The sequence below is a fragment of the Lonchura striata genome, chromosome Z (genome assembly GCF_050655825.1).
Source record: "Lonchura striata isolate lonStrDom1 chromosome Z, ASM5065582v1, whole genome shotgun sequence".
Lineage (NCBI taxonomy): Eukaryota > Metazoa > Chordata > Aves > Passeriformes > Estrildidae > Lonchura > Lonchura striata.
Window position 1 is genome coordinate 75,379,968 of NC_140740.1, and position 17,351 is coordinate 75,397,318.

A 17,351-nucleotide genomic window follows, 5' to 3' on the forward strand; every position below is an offset into this window, starting at 1 on the left:
CTCTTCACAGCCACTGCCTCACTGTCCTACATGCAGCTGTGATTAACCATACACATACAGAAGGAAGTATTACTTGATAAACTAGAATTTATTAGAAAAAAGTAAATCTTCTCAAAGTTATAACCCAGAGATAATTACCAGGAAATTGCTTTGAGTTAAATATTTTGAGTGTGGCCAATGAAAAACTAATTAATATTCAAAGAGATCCTTATCCTTAATTAGAGTATTCAAAATAATTTTTAGCAAAGGAGAATAGGTTCCCTGGGGAGAGAAGGAAGAATATTAAAAGAGCATGAAAGATCTGTTCTTCCTTTTGGGATAAGGAATATCTACATAATCTCAGTGAAGTTACATCAGCACAAAACCAGAGAAACATGGTTGTGAATCAGCTCATAGCAAAAGAGATGAAGGAGGCCCTTGAAGCACATTGTACTTCAAGTGAGGTGCCTAATATCAAAGCCACCCTCCTGGAAAGCAAGAAAGGCAGCTCAGTGGATGAAATGAGGAATCAGCAGATGAGGGAATTATGTGTCTGGGAGTTTATCATTCTGTACAAATATTGAAGGTTCATCCCACTCCAGGACATGTTATTTTGTTTTGCACACAGCTTTGTTCAACTTGGAGCTACAATATGCTTGAACTCCCAGTTTCTATGTCAATGTAGAAGGCAAATGCAGAAGCTTTTTCTGCAAATTTGGGCAGCTACAATATATGGAGATAGAACAGATTTCTTCCTTGAGGCGTTTCACATATGAGCTTTCACTTTCATTTAGCCTATCAGCTTGGCCATCCTCTTGACTGGACTCTCAATCATCCAGAGTACCCATGCAGCCCATGGACAGAAGACTTGCCTTTCCAGTTCTGTTACTGCTCTTAGGCAGCTTTGTACTACACCTTATCAGCTCACTGAGGAAGGATCAATATCTTTGTGGACTTAATGAGTGAAAATGACAAAAGTACTTGAGTAACTATACAGTCTCTTTCCACAAAGACTGTATAGAGCAGATCACTATGCAATGAAAATGGGTGGCCATATCCTATTTAGATCCACCACTTAAAGTCATGCTCTGTATGTTGTAATTTGGCCTTTATTAATTACAGGGCTATAGAAATCACCATAACACAGACTGATTTGTCACGGAGAATAGACTGGATATGAAACTCAAATTTTTAATGGGAATTTTCACCTAAATACCACATTCAGTAACCCAGTATCATATGCCAGCAAAAGGCAACAAAGCCAGAGTTAAAAATGGCTAAGTATGTGTTCACTGCTCATGGAAATACTAAGGTTAATAGCAAAGAGGAGCTCTTCAAGGACACTTCATGGACTATTAAGACAAAATTAATGCTTCAGCCATGATCTCTAGCTGTGTGGGACTTGGGTGCCAGTCCTGACCCAAGTTAAAGGAAGGAACAAAGCAGAGACAAAACAATGACATTACTAAGTTTCCTGTACTGAATGCTATTTCACCCTGGATGTGTTTACACAGGAAACATTTAAACTTGGATTCTTATTTAAATTATGCTGTTAAGCACAGAATTAAGCATGATTTTGTACACTGTATCACAAAGCAAAACCCCTGTTTTTAACATGAACAAATTCCCTGATCTCTCTGAAGAGGCTCAACTTCTAATTTTATACTTTTAAAAACACCTCATTTTTATTAGTAATTAAATGTTATAAAGTAAACAGAATTTGTTATTTCTTTATGAAGGCTACAGAGTATAAACAAAGAACAGTAACACTTTCTTATAACTGTAAGCCCTTTGAAAGCACAAGTATGGCAAATTAATTTCTAGGTTTTTTGCAGTAGTCATTAAAACCTTATTGATCTAACAATTATCACATATTAGGAAAAAGTAAAAGAAGAAATTGTCTTGTTCCCTTATTGAAACAGCATATTGATATTGTTGGAAGTAGTTTACTTTCAGATATGTAGCATGTAACTGATACCCAGTAAGTTTTTTTAGTGCACTGAACATTAAGCATAATTCCTTGCTGTTGCTATGGTGCTAAATACTTCAAATATTCTAACAAAATTACATTTTTAAAATCAGCCAAAGTTTTTTAGGAACTTACATCCCATTTTCTGAAATGACTAGGTATTTGACTGCAAAGAAAGTAAAATTGACTCTGGCATTTATGGCACTTAATCACTTTAAGAAATCAATTAGATGATGTGGCTACCAGCAAGTCAGATACTAGGACATGGTAACCCTGACACTAAAATGATCTTCATTGTGGAACCCATCTGTACACACAATAATTTAAAGCAGCTTAACTGCAAATTCACACTCTAAATTAGTATGGATTCATTCTGCTAGGCCCAAGGCTAGGCAAAACCCCAAGTTTCTTTCAAAAATCCTACTAATAACAATAATTTCTGTGTGAACTGGAGCAATTTGCACTCTATCAGCAATGTAACAGAATAGAGCATTCGACTTCCCTACACACCTCTTTTCCGGGCTGTCTTTTATTGAGTGATATTCAGATTTTAACAGTTTCACTGAACTGTTACTTCTCAATTACCCCTCACAGTGAGGTTTTCTGTTACAAAAATGTGTGGTAGTAAGACAAGGAACAACTTCTTTTACAGTGACCACCATCTCTGCTTAATAAAATAGGGCCCAAAGCCCTGAGCTTCCAAAGGTTGTGTGGACTGGGGAGTTTGCACTCTCTGCAAAATGGGCAAACTGCCCTGCCCAGTGATACCTGGCCAAGGAGATTCTAAATACAGTTTGCTCATAGTCATTGTTTAGAGTCCTTCCATCTTCACAGTCTTCTGAGGCCTTAAGGGATTCTGTAACCCTTCCATTCCCATCTGAAACACTCTTGGGCATGCAGTGTTAATCTGTGTTTTGGTGCAAGGAGAATACCTCTGAAGTGGGTGGCAATGAGGCCCTCTGATCACTGCAGGTCTGTCGGAGTGGAAAATAAATGCCATACAAAACACAGTAACTATGCCCTACAACCATAAGGACACTGAAGGGGCACAGAACTTCTTCTGTGGAGGAGGAAACAGGAGGAAACAATTCAGCCCACAGACCTCAGTGCCACGGCACATTTTATTTAGCAGTCTAGATGTGGCTCAGAAGGTTTTGGTAGCTGCAGGTTGATTCTACAGGACGCAGCACAGGTTTTAGCCCTGCAATAACAGAGTGAAGAAAGAGCTACCCTCTGGGCAAACACAGCCACATGCAGAGCAGTAAGCTGGCTACAGAGACTTTTCCCAACCCTGTGAGCCTGACATAAACCTCACACAAGTAGTGGAGATCCTCAGCACAAGCCTCTGCCTGCATTTGTAGGTGCTGTCACAGCTGTAACTGGAGTGTGTTGTGCCTCTGCTGAAGATGGAGCAGCTGTTACAAGTGGTTCAGCGTGAAAGATTTACAAATGCCTGGTTTAATTTTTAGCTGAACCTTCTGTTATTGGTACAACAGGACAGCTCAGCCTATCAAGACCCCTTAATGCTGGTTCCCATCTTACTGACCTCAGCAGAAGACCCAATACAGCTGCAGGGCCTCAACTCCACTACCAGCAACAGAAAGGCATTTTTATAGAATGACCTACAGAAATGGTTCTATATCATTTGCATAAAGATTCTAATTTATGACTACTGGGCTTCCACCCAGATAGTAAATTAGGTTATCTTATGATATCAAATAGTAACTACTGGTGCAATTAATTTTTGCATTACAATTGCCAGTTTGCTTATCTCAGTAAATACAAGAACATGCATTAATCGCACAGGTAGTGCCAGAGATGGACTCTCGTTTGCATGCTGACAACAAAATAAGCTTATTCCATTAAGGGAACTGAAGTTAATATGGAAGCATTGAAAATTTAATTAAGTTTCATTTATCTCCTATGGTAGCCATGCAATTACTTAAAGAGTCAATAGCCTAAATATTAAGTCCAAACTAAACAATCTATGGAACTCTCAGAAGTACTTTGAAGAAAAAGCAGTAAGTCACATGATATGGTCAGAGTAAAATATTTATTGATTGTATATGTTTCAACAAAACAAATCACAAGTGAGTTTTAACATATGTGGATACTGCAAGTCATATTTTTTTCCATTCCAGTTCATTAAGAGAATGGAAATATTACATTTGCCTTGTTTAAAGCAAATTTGAATCTGAGAAGAGACTATATTACTTGCACTATGTTGATCCTAAAGCTGAATATACTAAAATTGAATTAAATTGATGAATCAAGAGGTTCAATTTAATATATGAGAAGTCTCTGATACTCATACTTTTCCCATTAACTACAGCTTAACACTCAGAGGAAGCAGTCCCTATGTAAGTTTCTCTCCCTAATTGTAAAAAATCCCACTTTTAAAGGAAGAAACTAACATGGCATGACACGTTTCTTAACTAACTAGTATTTAATAGCTCTTATTTACTCAGTCTAGACTAAGTGATTTTAGATTTCCTTCATCTTCTTTTTGGAATAATGAAGATGATTAGGCTCAAGAATTCAGCTGGAAGGTAAAATGTAATAATTTATAGATCCATTCTTTCCAATTCAACACTTAATTGATCTAACAGTTTCCAAGAAAAATATAAAGCTTGGCTTCCCTCTTATCTCCTATCTCATCTTACTTAACTCATTGCAACCCAGCAGGGAAAGAATGAAGTTGCACATGAGTTTTTCTAGTGAGTTCACCAACAGCAGAGCAGGGACTGAACTTTCATCCTTTCATGAGGCTGTGCCTATGTGCCACATTTCAGCACACTTGTTTTCTAGTTTTGCAAACTCTATTTCACTTTCCCCGATAAGGCCTCTAGACAAGAGAAAGGGTAGGGCAAACACAATGATGTGAAGATGTTTGAAAGCCATCTTTCTTCAGCCTCTCACTGTGCTGTTCGTAAGCCCAACACAAATGCCTAAAGTGCCAAAGAATAATTAAACCAAAATACTAAAACCTCTGGAGAGTATAGAAGGAAGGTACTACACAATTGGTGTTGTCATGTAATTACATTAGGTGTACATTTCAAAGTATTTCCTAAATAAAGTGCAGGTAACTTTCAGTCATACACAGTGAACAGTTAAAATACACTTCACACATATAGGAAATTATTTTGGCTATTTTCTTAAAATTGGGCCAAATTAATCTGAATGTATTACCTACATGCATTTGGCTTCAGACAACAAAACTATATTTTTCTATCTATTTGCATTATAGTGAAAGGAAAAATCTCTTTTATTTTTCCTCCTTTGGCAAACTGCTAGAGCTGAATAATTGAGTAGAATCCAGTCAATTCACTTTCAGGGTTTTGGTTTGGTTTTGGTTTTTTTGTGTGAACCATGTTATTTGAAGAAAATTACTTCTTAATTACCTGTGGGATTGCAGTCTCCCAGAAGAATGGTTTCCACTACTCTAACTTTAATTTAGAAACCAAACCCTCTGCATTTCATATCAGAAAGACAGAATCATTACATCACACTGCCATGGAGTAAAATCAGCAAAGGCAACAACTGTGCAATCAAAGCTGATCATGAGATGTGGACCACTCATAAAAATGCTTTATTATTGTGTATTTGAGAAACCAGAGTTCTGGACATTCCCGACATTTTATTTCAGTGTGTTGACATAGCTCTAGCTTCATTTGCCAAATGGCTTGAGAGCTGATATAAGAATTTTTATATTCTAGTTCATTGCTGATATGTGCCAACTCAATTCATTACAGAAAAACTTGATGGTTGTTTGGTGTTACTGTGAAATACTCTTAAACTCAAAAAGATAATACATCAAGTAAACATTTTTGACAGAAAAAATAGTTGTGTTCATGTGTGCCTGCCCCTAACCTCCACCCATGTCTGCCAGAACAAGGCTGACACTATTGATGTCCCACTTCAAGGGGTCTGCGTACTACAATGTGACAGAAAATCAACATGACACAATTACATTTAATCAAACTACTTGTTCAGGTGCAGACTGAATGTCGTTTGCACATTTAGACACATCCTGAAATGGCTTAGAGGAAAGCAGCTTTAGCTGTTTACTTGATCAACAAGATTTTACTCTAGTCTTCTTGGGGCTTACACTATTGGACAGGAACCTTGACCAGAGGATAGGGAGAGTAATTGAAAACAGTCCACCAGGGAGCTATGGCAGGGTGACTGCAATCCCGGGGAATGTCATGCTGTGTTGCCTCCATAGAATACAGAAAGCAAAACTGTGGATTGCAACACTGCCAGGAAGTGCAAATAAAGGCTGTATCTGGGAAAGAGGGTTTAGTGAATGAGACCTGTCTTCAGCAGTTTAGATGTTTAAAAGCTAAGAGAGGTTAAGTATCCCAACGTGGCCCTTCATCCACTTAGTCTTAGACACCTATCTAGGAGGAAAAAGCATCAGGCACTATGGAAGCCCTTCAGGTGTTATTTTTTGACATTGTCACATGGATGTGGGAGAATTTGCTGGGTTTCTACCAGAGAACCCAGGCCACAACATCCTCCAAAGGAATTACTACCTTGACCTTTCACTAAAGAAGGGGAAAATCTTTAACAATCTTAATTCATTTGACAAAACCAAGACACTTATAAAGTGTCTTATAAAGTATCATATAAGTAAAACAGCACAGATCTTCAGCCTTGGACTTGAAACTAAGCTTTTGACTTCATGTAAAACTTAAGAGCTTCTGGTCCTTGGTCCACTGGTCTTGCAGGGATGTAAAATGATCCCTCAAAGAATATACATATCTTATATGCATACATACATACACACACACATATATTTACAAATTCCAGACAAATTCTAGGAAAAATAACTTAATGAAAAGCTATTTTTTGTATAAGTGATTCATTTAAACATGAAATATTCCTTTTAAAAATACACTATGTTAGTACTCTTTTAATATAGAGTTTTCTAAACTGCTATTATCTTTGTTGTTGAACTTTAGCTTTTATATGTGCACTCCTTCAAGAAGTAGGTAGAGGTAATCCATTTGATTGAATCCTATCAATAAATATCTAAAACCAGCAAGTGGCTTCATCAACATGATCTCTTTGCACAACTGTATATTGGCTCTGAACTGGTGAAGTCAAAAGGCACAACAAAGTTAGCTCCTAAGACATACTTGTCTGTGAATGAAAAATATCCCAGGGACAGAAGTGTTCTTGCAACTTTATCCTATCCTCCCTGTTCTGTGCAGCCACTGGAGGAGCCTGTACAAGCTGAAGGTGCAGTTGTCAAGTCTGAAGATTTACTCTGGCATCAGAAAAGTAGCAAAGGAACAGGAATTGCATTCACACCTCCTGAATTCACACACTATTTCTGCCTCCTCTTAATCCAAGCAGAATTTGGTATAGCAGCACTTCTACCTCACATTTTCCACAAGAATAAATTAATAACTGAAGCCAGCTCTTGTTGTGTTTGACTTTCATGCTAATCTTCTAGTATTGAGGTATCTAATTGACTAAAATTAGCTCATTGGAAGTCCATATGGGCTTCATTAACAGTATCTAAGCACTTTATAAATGGCAAAGCCCATGGATGAAAGAATCCATGTTGTGTGCTTCAGGGGAATCCACAGCTAACATTCCACCAAGACTCAAAGTAGATATGCTTCATGACTGAAGATGTCTGGCATCTTATAACTGTGGTGCAGCGTACACTTTACACTCAGATGCATGTTGCCCTATCATATATCTAATATACTCCTATCATATATATTTAATACTATTCTTATAAACTAATAATCACGAATAAAATGAAAGACTGGCTCTTAAGCTTAAATACTTGCAGAAGATGGTGCTACCAATCCCCTCTCTGTTTTCAGAATGTATCTTTTGTCCAAGGAGAGAGAGCAGAGAGGAAGGGAATAATAGAGCAAATTCTTAAAAGAATATAAAAATCCATAGACTAAATCGGTGTCTTCATCTTTAACATGAGGTGTTAAAGAATGAAGTTCCATTTATTTATTTTCTGATTGGAAGATTGAGAAAAATGAGTTCTACACTGTTTCAAGAATTGGAATTAATTAGTCTTTCTTTAACATTGTCATTATAGTTGTTTGTCTATCATCATGTCTACAGAATGGCAGTGAAACACAATCACACAGTATACATAAAACTTCAGAAGCAGATATCTATCTATATGTGCAGCTTCTCACAGGAGATGTGCACATATCTCATGATCCACCACTACACTTCAAATAACACAGGAGGCAGAGTAACTTGCTGGTAACAGTAAAAAATATCTAAACTGATATATCCATCCAATGGAGCTTCACTTTTGCTAAAAAGTGTATTTCACTACAGACTTTTTTCTTATCCACTCCCTCTTTTAAAAAATACTTTCTTCAAGTACTCTAGTGGGTTTTTCCCCACTGCCCGAAAGTGTAAAGTTTGCCCTTTCTCTTAGAATAAATCAGGCAGATAAGGAACAACAACACAGGGAAGTTTCAGAAGAAAATAGGAACAGGTGAAACAGACACAATACCTGGTGTAGGGTAGAGGGGCCAAGTGACTTGGAAATGTAAAGACCCTACAGCTGAAAAGAGCCTCTAACTGAGAGATTCAGGCTTGTTTAACTTGTTTTGTCATAGAATCACAGAATGGTATGGTTTGATTTGGTAGAGACCTTAATGATCATCTAGCTCCAACCTGCCTACCATGGGCAGGGTCATCTTCCACTAGACCAAGTTGCTCAGACCCCCATCCAACCTGTCCTTTAATACTTTCAGGGATGGGGCATCCATGACTTCTCCCAACAGCCTGTTCCAGTGCATCACCACCCTCATTTTAAAATACCTGGGTGAAGATATTCAAGTACTTGATCAACTGAACAGCTGGAGATGTTTACTCATTAAAACATACTCTTCATAAATAGTCAAGCAAGTATGGCTTGGGGGAGGCAGTTTTATGTAGACCTTAAAGGAGTAAGCTTTAAAGCTGTATTTTGAAACTACATTGTTGCTACAAGTTCAACATATTTTAATATAAAAAATTGACAAAAAGCCAAGTTTTCTCTTGCAGAAGTTTTTTTAAACATGTTTTGAGCTTGCAGACTTTGAAATCAAAACTCTTTAGCAACACTTGAACTTCCTTCACTAAGGCGTATGACAGACTTCCATGACTACTGATGGTGAGTTGCACAAGTGTATCTAATTTCACTAAAAAAAAATCAAAGTTAACATGAAGTGAACCTTGGGATGAGTAAAATAGGCAAGAATTGAAATATGATAGTGATGGAGATTGTTCTGCACAATCTTCAATTCTTTTCAATGTCTTTTTTCTAAAACCTTTTTAATAAATTCTATGTGGATGGGAATATGTAGCCTGAAACCCAAGACCAGATTATTCTTGCATTTCACAGAAACACATCATAATGGCAGAGTCAATACAGAGACAGAAAATAGTAAATTCACAAGTCTGGAAATGTTTCTTTAGCATTTGCATACCCATATAGATGGTTGCATAAGTCTTGTATTTTGTGTGGCAAAGGTAAGGGGACTTGCACTTGAAACAAAGCAGCTACACAGAGACTTTATTTCTAACATAGACTTCTGAATGGCTTCTGGGGCATAAGACAGGGCACTGAAGAGGTCTCTTTGGCAAAGCAAAGCACGTGTGTGTGTAGATGGGTGCAACCTGTGTATACTCTTACCTCCAGAACAGACTACGCTAAGTCTTATAACAAATTTCAGTCCAAATTTCGGGTTCTAATTATCAAGAATTAATCCTAGGCTGAGTTTACAGGCATGGATGGTTTCTGTTACACTGAAAAACTTCTATGTAACTCCTTTCCTAGCCAATGAGGAGGAGATTTTTTTGTTTGAGTGATCAGACTTGGGGAAAAATGTGTGTGTCCTGCAAAACATCCCTTCTTTCTTTTTAAAAATGGTTTCTCTTCTCAAGGTCAAGACTTTTGGAAAACCCATTGAAACTCAAGAGATCAATAGCTAGGTGACTGTTTTGGCTTTTTCTTCCTTGGTAACTTCAGGTATTATTTGATTTCTGGTTTTGTTCCTTTAATGGGAGGCTGAAAAATTCTAAGTATGCAGTTAAGTTTCCAATGCATTTCATTTGTAGTTTCAAAGTGCTAAGTCTGTCCACAGATGAGTTGCAAATGAAAAGCAGTTCTACAAAGTGAGTATTTCTGCTCAAAGCTTTTTGTTTGTTTGTTTTCTTGGAGAATAGTGTTTTGAGACTCGCAGCATTTCTTTGGTGTATCTGTTATCTTTGATATTAACAATTTTCAGTCTTGAAAGAAAGTTTTTAAAGACATATGAAAGATCTCTAATATATTATGGACAGGACTTTGGTCTACTTCATGGTGCCTCAGGAAAGTTCAGTTCACAGTTTATAGAATCATAAAATCACAGAATGCTAAGAATTGGAGGGAACCTTAAAGATCATCTAGTTGCAACCCCCATGCCATGGGCAGGGATATCTCACATTAGACCAGGTTGTTAAGACCTTGTCCAACCTGGCTTTCAACACAGCCAAGGTTGGGACATCAACCTCTCTGGGCAACCTGAGCTCCAGTACCTCACTAGATTCAAAGGAAATAATTATTTTCCTAATATCTAACCAAATTTAATGTCTTTCCATTTGTCCTTGTCCTAGCACTACAGTTCCTGATGGAGAGCCCCCCTCTGACTTCCCTGTAGGCTCCTTCAGAGACTGGAAGGTTGTTATGAGGTCTCCACTCAACCTTCTTTTCTCCAGGTTCAACAGCCACAACTTTCTCAGTGTTTCTTCACAGAGAAGGTGCTCCAGTCCCCTTAATCCTAATCCTTATACACCTAATCCCTTCTAACTGGTTGAAAGCTTTCCTATAATGACACAAAACAATATCAAAAACAGTGATGGAAGGAGGAGTAAAGAAGACATGAGGTATCAACTGTCTACATAAGATCTTCTAAAACTAGCTTTAATAATGTTTTTTGAAAAGATGATGGCATGCTTAAGTTTACATATCAAAATCCATCAGATTTTAAATAATATATGTACAAATTATACCATGTACAAAACCCACAGGCACTGCTTACAAATTTTAACAAGTATTCACTCTGGTATCAAAATGCACAATAGAAAAAGCTTGTTATTCAAGTAAGTTACTTGGAAAAATTTAGAATAAAGAAGTAGCTCCTCCATTACTGCCTAAAAATCACAAAAACAGATTAATTCATGTTTAAGAGTAGACTCCTAAAATGAATTAATGCAATTCAAAAATTGCATTTGTGAGAATATTAACAAAAGTAATGATTGTTGAATAATGGGTGCAACACAAAAATCCAACCCGAGCCACTTGCCCTACCAAATCAGATTAAGCATCACATATCCCAGTTCACAAAGCCAATGTTTACAGTTGCTGAAGTACTAACAATCTTTAATATCATCCATACTTTGAACAGGTTGAACCCAATGCATTTACTTCAAAAACAGAATTTTATTCCTTAAGCAAGATTATTTTCTTTTGGTTTTAACTGATTTTTGTTGGGTTTTTTTTTCTTATGTACATTATTAAAGGGAGGAAAATCACATAGCGAAAGTTGGTTTTAGCTTGTTTTGTTGTTTTGTTTTCTTTAAAATATAAATTGCATAAGGATTATATTTCTCCTCTAAAAATGTATTTGACAGGTGTGTTTCAAGAGCGCTTTGTTGTCCCTGAGAATGGTATTTATATAATCTAATATCAGATACCCAGTGCATATCATTTACATCATTCTCTTGGAATTCTCACTAAATAAACCTCAGGAGGTAAGCGATTCATGTACCCTAAATAAGAACAAGAGAGATGGCAAAATTACTCTCTTAAGTATTCGATTATTTTTATTAGATTATTTTTAGTTTTTTTGGTTTCACAGATTTCCCTAACTATTAAAATTAGTTCTATTATTTCCAGACTTTCTTGATTTTGAAGAGTTAAACAACACATATAACATGGACATTCTTCCTCTCTACCTCTCCTTCCATTATTAGGAATACCTTATTAAAATGGTTTACTATGTACTTCAAAGATACCTTAAAGAATCATCAGAAATTTACAAAATCAGGCAAATCAGTCATAAAAAGAATAATTACAAACACACTGTGACATCTTCCTTTCAAATTACTAATTTCTTAGATGTAACTTTTGTATTGAAGGAGACCCTACATGAGCTAGATTCCAGCAGCTTAGGCAGAAGTGCACAAGTTTGGGAAGCAGCAGGAATTGGGTCAGGAAAGGAGGAGAGCACCAGGCTCATGCCAGTGAAGCACAAGAAGCTGGAAGAACACTACAGCTGGCTTCAGAACATCAGAAAATGCTGGTTGAAGGCAAGTCATATCTAGGTCTAAGTTTCTATACTAACCAGTTCTTTGCTTACACTGACAGCTGGAACATATAGTCTCTGAGTTTCTTCTCTGAATGTGACACAAGAAATAATAATCTTGTTCAACACAACAATTGAATTTTGCAGAATTCCTCTAGCGTGCCCTAAAATGTCACAGTTCACTACAGTACTATGCAGTATGAAAAAGTTGCTGCCTTTTATGTTATACAGAAACCTTTCAAAAATGCCTGATTTTACCATTTGCCATTCCAGAAAGCTTTCAAAACCCAAGTGGATAAAGTTTAGAGCAGTTTGATCTCATCTCATAGTTGCTCTTTGACCAGGAACTTTGATTAGAGAGCTTGTGAGCATCCTCACAACAATAAATAATCTTCTGATCAGGTTAAATAACATTCAAACCCAAGTATTTTTAAAAAAGCAATAAGCACCCCAGGACTACCTGATAAGGAAGCATAACTCTATAATAAATATCTAAATACTAGGATTTGAGTTTAAATTCAAATTTTAAAATACCCCAATAATTATTAACTCAAATATTTTCCTTTAAGCCAAGTTAACAGTTCTGCTTGATTCACAAAGTACCTGTACTATAACACAACTACAATATTTACACTTGTTAAAGTGAGTAGTTTCAATACACACAGTGAAAAAATCTACTGAAGAGATTTCTATATATAACTTTTAATGAAAACTCAGAGAAAGAGCATGACCTAGCAGCAAGACTTTTTGGTTTTTCTTTGTTGTACAGCATTGGATTTACATGCAGCATTATTAAATGGTAACCTATCTAGACAATAACATATATAAGACATAAGCATCATTCGAATTAAGTCCATTTTCACTAAGGCAATGAGTCATAATTCCCTATTAAAAACTTGAATACAAAAATATGAGTTTTAACTAACAAGCAACAAACACACACATTATATATTACCTGATCAAAACATTATGTAATTGAAATTCCAAGTTTATGCATTACAAAATAAAATGAGGTAACAGGTACAAGTCATGGTTGACAGGAAATTGAAGACTTTCAAAGTTTGTCCCAGAAGAGTCCTCTTATATTTCCTTTCTGAAAATGTGTTTTATCAGCTTCATAAGGTATTAAAAACAGAATAAAGCTTGTTATAAGCAAATTTATTCTCTTCAAGAGTGAAAGAGCAAGTTCAACAGTTATCAAAAAGCAGCACTTGCAAAGTTCACAAATACACTATTCAGCCTTAAATGAGAATTAAAATATTAAAACTGAATAGGTTTAATAAAAGTTTTAATCCCCATGGTGCATAGTAGACAATTTCTGGTTATGTGAAAACTTTAAATCACTTACATCTGGAGTAGTCAAAAAATTTTAGTAACTTTTTTCTCTCCAAACCTCACTTTATAATCAACAGTTTTCACTTGGATAAAAAGACAAAAAAATCACAACTTGAAGAATGTGGAAAATCTTTTTAGACAGGAAATATATCTGAGGAAACTAAATTTTATTTAAGAAGAGAAATATGTATATAAAACAAAAATATGTATGCTTTTTAGCCTTCATTTAAATGTTAGATTTGATTACCTAGATTCTGCTAGAAAAAAGTCTTCTTAGACTAGCTATTGTTCAGAAAAGGACTGATCAATGTCATGGGCAAGACTTTAAAGAATTCTAATGTCATTCCTTAGATTACATTTTACTTCATTTGTTCTGGAAACATTTTATCCATGACAGCAGTGCTCAGTGTATAAAATATTATAGATGTGGGAGTTCACAGTAATATTACTTAATTGTTCAACATTAACCATCATACATAGCTTAAAAGAAGGCAAGATATTTAATTACAAGAGTTTATCTTTGGTGCAAGACTTGTAACTGTTTAGTACACTTATCTCTCAAGCAGATGATCTGAATTACACTGCTTGTGACGAGCATTAGGACTTTCCTGATGAGAATTAAATTGAAGCAACTAGACTTCAACACTGTAATGCTCAAGGGGTATTAATGGAATTTTAGACATATTCCAGAGAATATTAATTTCAATTCTTACAACTATTTGCTGAAATAATAAGACATTTGAGCGCTCATAAAACTCTGGTGACTCGAGTACTGATGATTTTTGGGGTCAAAATAACTATAAATACCAAAGTAGTCTACACTTATGCAGCTGAAATAAAATATTTCAGCTACTTACACTAAGACCTAAAGGGGAGAAGAAAACATATCTTGCCAGAAAACACATGTTATAAGAAAATCCAACTGAACTTTTTTTAGGTGTGCAGATTGAAAATGACAAGCTGCAGGATATAAATTAAAGCACTACCTTCACACCTGTAATTGCTGACCTTTTCCACTCCTGTCAGACTTCCAATTCATATAAGGACATGAAACCCCTTACTTAAATCACTGTTTTGACAGTAGCCCCCTTCAAACCTTTACACCTCTCTCTCCTCTGCTACAGAGACACCTGGTTTTGCTGTGCTTGACAAACTTCTTGGTTGCCAAAGCTCCCACCCAGCCAGCCACCACTGCCACACAGAGCTGCTCACCTCATCTTAGCTGCCCACAAACCTACAACACTTGCCCCATGACTGCACAGGCTCCTTCTATTCTGTCCCACACCTGCTTCTGTGTGCTCCAACACACACTGAGGACCACACCTTTTCATTCTTCACACAGTAAGTATCTAGTGTTAATGTCAGAGCATAATGGAGCTTTCTCATTTATTGAATAAACAAACTTGCTATGGTAGTGTTATTTCAGTGCAGTGTAAACCAGCCTGGGTGACTCTCACCTGCCCTACAGCTAAACTCACTGCAGGGAAACCCACAATGCCTTTTCTTCCGAAAAGCACCTAGAGCTTGATCAGGAGTTTCTGGACCAAAGGCAAATCAGTGAAAAGAAATGCCACAAACAAGACAACACTTAAATGCCCTTGCAGTATTACCTTCCTCACCCTAAAGTGCTGACTAAACTTTACCTTTGCAAAATTTAAAATGCAGAAGGAAAAGGCCCAAAATCAGCAGAAGTTACCAGGGTGCACAAGGAAAGGGCTCAGTTCAGCAACTCCTCTCCATCACACATGGAGTGCCACATACACAACACATCATCAGAAAGGCAGGAAACAAGGGAAAGTCCTGAACTCCTGACACATGAGAAGCCCAGGGAGTCTCCAATAATTGGGACGTAAGGTTTTAATTTTTTTTTCCTTGTATGTCAGGGCAAGCAGACTGCCTGAAGAGAGCACCCTTTTAGACAGCGCAAGCAGTTAGGTGTGTCTACCCAGTTGCCAATTTTTTATTATGAAAACCGTCTACAAAAACATGCCCATTTAACCAGAATTAACACAGTCCTGGAAGCTTCACTTTCCATCTCCTTTGTGCATGTGTTTCATGCATATTTATTTGTTTATAATAAATAAATAAATAAAACTTATTTATTTATAATAAAATCCTTACCTATTAAAAAAAAAAAATTTATTTCAAAGAGGTATATAAACTTGAGTTTTGTTCAGTAATAATTCACTAACAAACTTTAAGCTACCATTAGCAGACAACACACTGGTCTTTTGAGAATTAACAAGAAGTAAATCTCAAAATGCATAATTATTGTTGGAAGATTAATTCTAGGTACTGATATCTAACAGGACAAAAACCTAAAACTAGGCACTCACACTACATACATTAAGTAGATAGAAAAATGCAATGCATTTAAAAGTTTTGTAAACTCTACTCTAATCATTAAAAATGACAACAGGGTTTCAAAAGTGTCTTTAGTAATGCTTAATGGAGAGCAAACTTATCTACTACACTGGCATACCAGAAAACATATTTACATATGCAGAACCAGAGGAGACATCTTCAGACTATCATTTTTTAAAAGAACAAATCATACTAATCATGGGCGGGCTTTATCACAACTCCTTTTCACAGAAATATTGATAGAAAATTTTGATACTCAAACAGTTTAAAAAAACTTGTTACAGAGCACTGACAGATCTGCAACGTTTGTAATACTCCTTCACCATGCACATAACATTCTCACAATACACCATTTCTTCTGAAACATATAATACATGCATTGGTGACAGTATAAAAATAAACAGAATCACTCTGTTAAAAAAAAATAGTGTAAGAGGGTTTTTCTCATTTGAAAAATGCATATAATTTTTTTCCAGATGCTTAACAGTATTATTCTCTTACAAAAATGGAGATGTTCTGCACAATTTTGGTTTCACTTGTGCTCACTTTGAATTGCGTTACACATCTGAAGTGTTAATATCCCCCAAACTTTGATTAAGAGCTCTTAAACTCTACTTAGGCTGAATCACACAATGCTTAAAAAATAAATCTAGTATTTCTAGATGTGTTCTAACTTCTTTAAATGTTTCCCTTACTCTCCATGGTCCCAATAAATTACACGTTTTGTTGAGAGTGACTTCCTTACAATTACTTCTAATAGGCAAGATATATCCATTGTAACTCGTGACTTGTATAACTAAGTAAGAAGTCCTACCTTTCTCAAAGAACAGAGCACAGCATTCCTAATGAAAAAGCCAAGAATTCAGTCTGAAGCAGAGCTGCACTTCTCTTGTATTTTGAAAAAAAGTGACAAGTTTTACAACTGTCAGAGAACTGTGCAATTAAAGCCTGCTTTAAACTTCATAATCAAAAAATGCTGTAAGAGTCCCTTTTCTTCCAAGAACTTGCCAATGAAAGACTGACATCAAGTTCCATCAGCCATTTAAAGAATGTCTACAAAAATAATTTAATTAGAGTATATGAAGCAGGTAATTGAGCTCAGAATTGAGCTCAGAATTGACACATTGACTCCTGTTAAAGGGACACCTACACTAACCGGTGTTAATGACTGATTAAACTATAATGTCCTCCCAAATCTTATTCCAAGAGATTTTCTCGTATTTTTTTTTAATTAGAAAAAATATTACAAATCCAAAAGTGAGTCCATTTTTGGGGTGAGAGGTGGGTTTGCTTTGTTTCCCCAAACAACATGGGAGAAGGTCCCTTTAACAAGGAAGGAGATAGGTATCACTTAATCAGGATGTGGGAATGGAATCTGT

At 36.2% G+C, this 17,351-nt stretch overlaps 1 protein-coding gene across 1 annotated transcript in view; it reads right to left on the reverse strand.

Moving 5' to 3' along the window:
- The window catches only part of HOMER1 (homer scaffold protein 1), an 85,293-nt gene that overhangs the window by 26,622 nt on the left and 41,320 nt on the right, over positions 1-17,351 (reverse strand). The window lies entirely within an intron of this gene.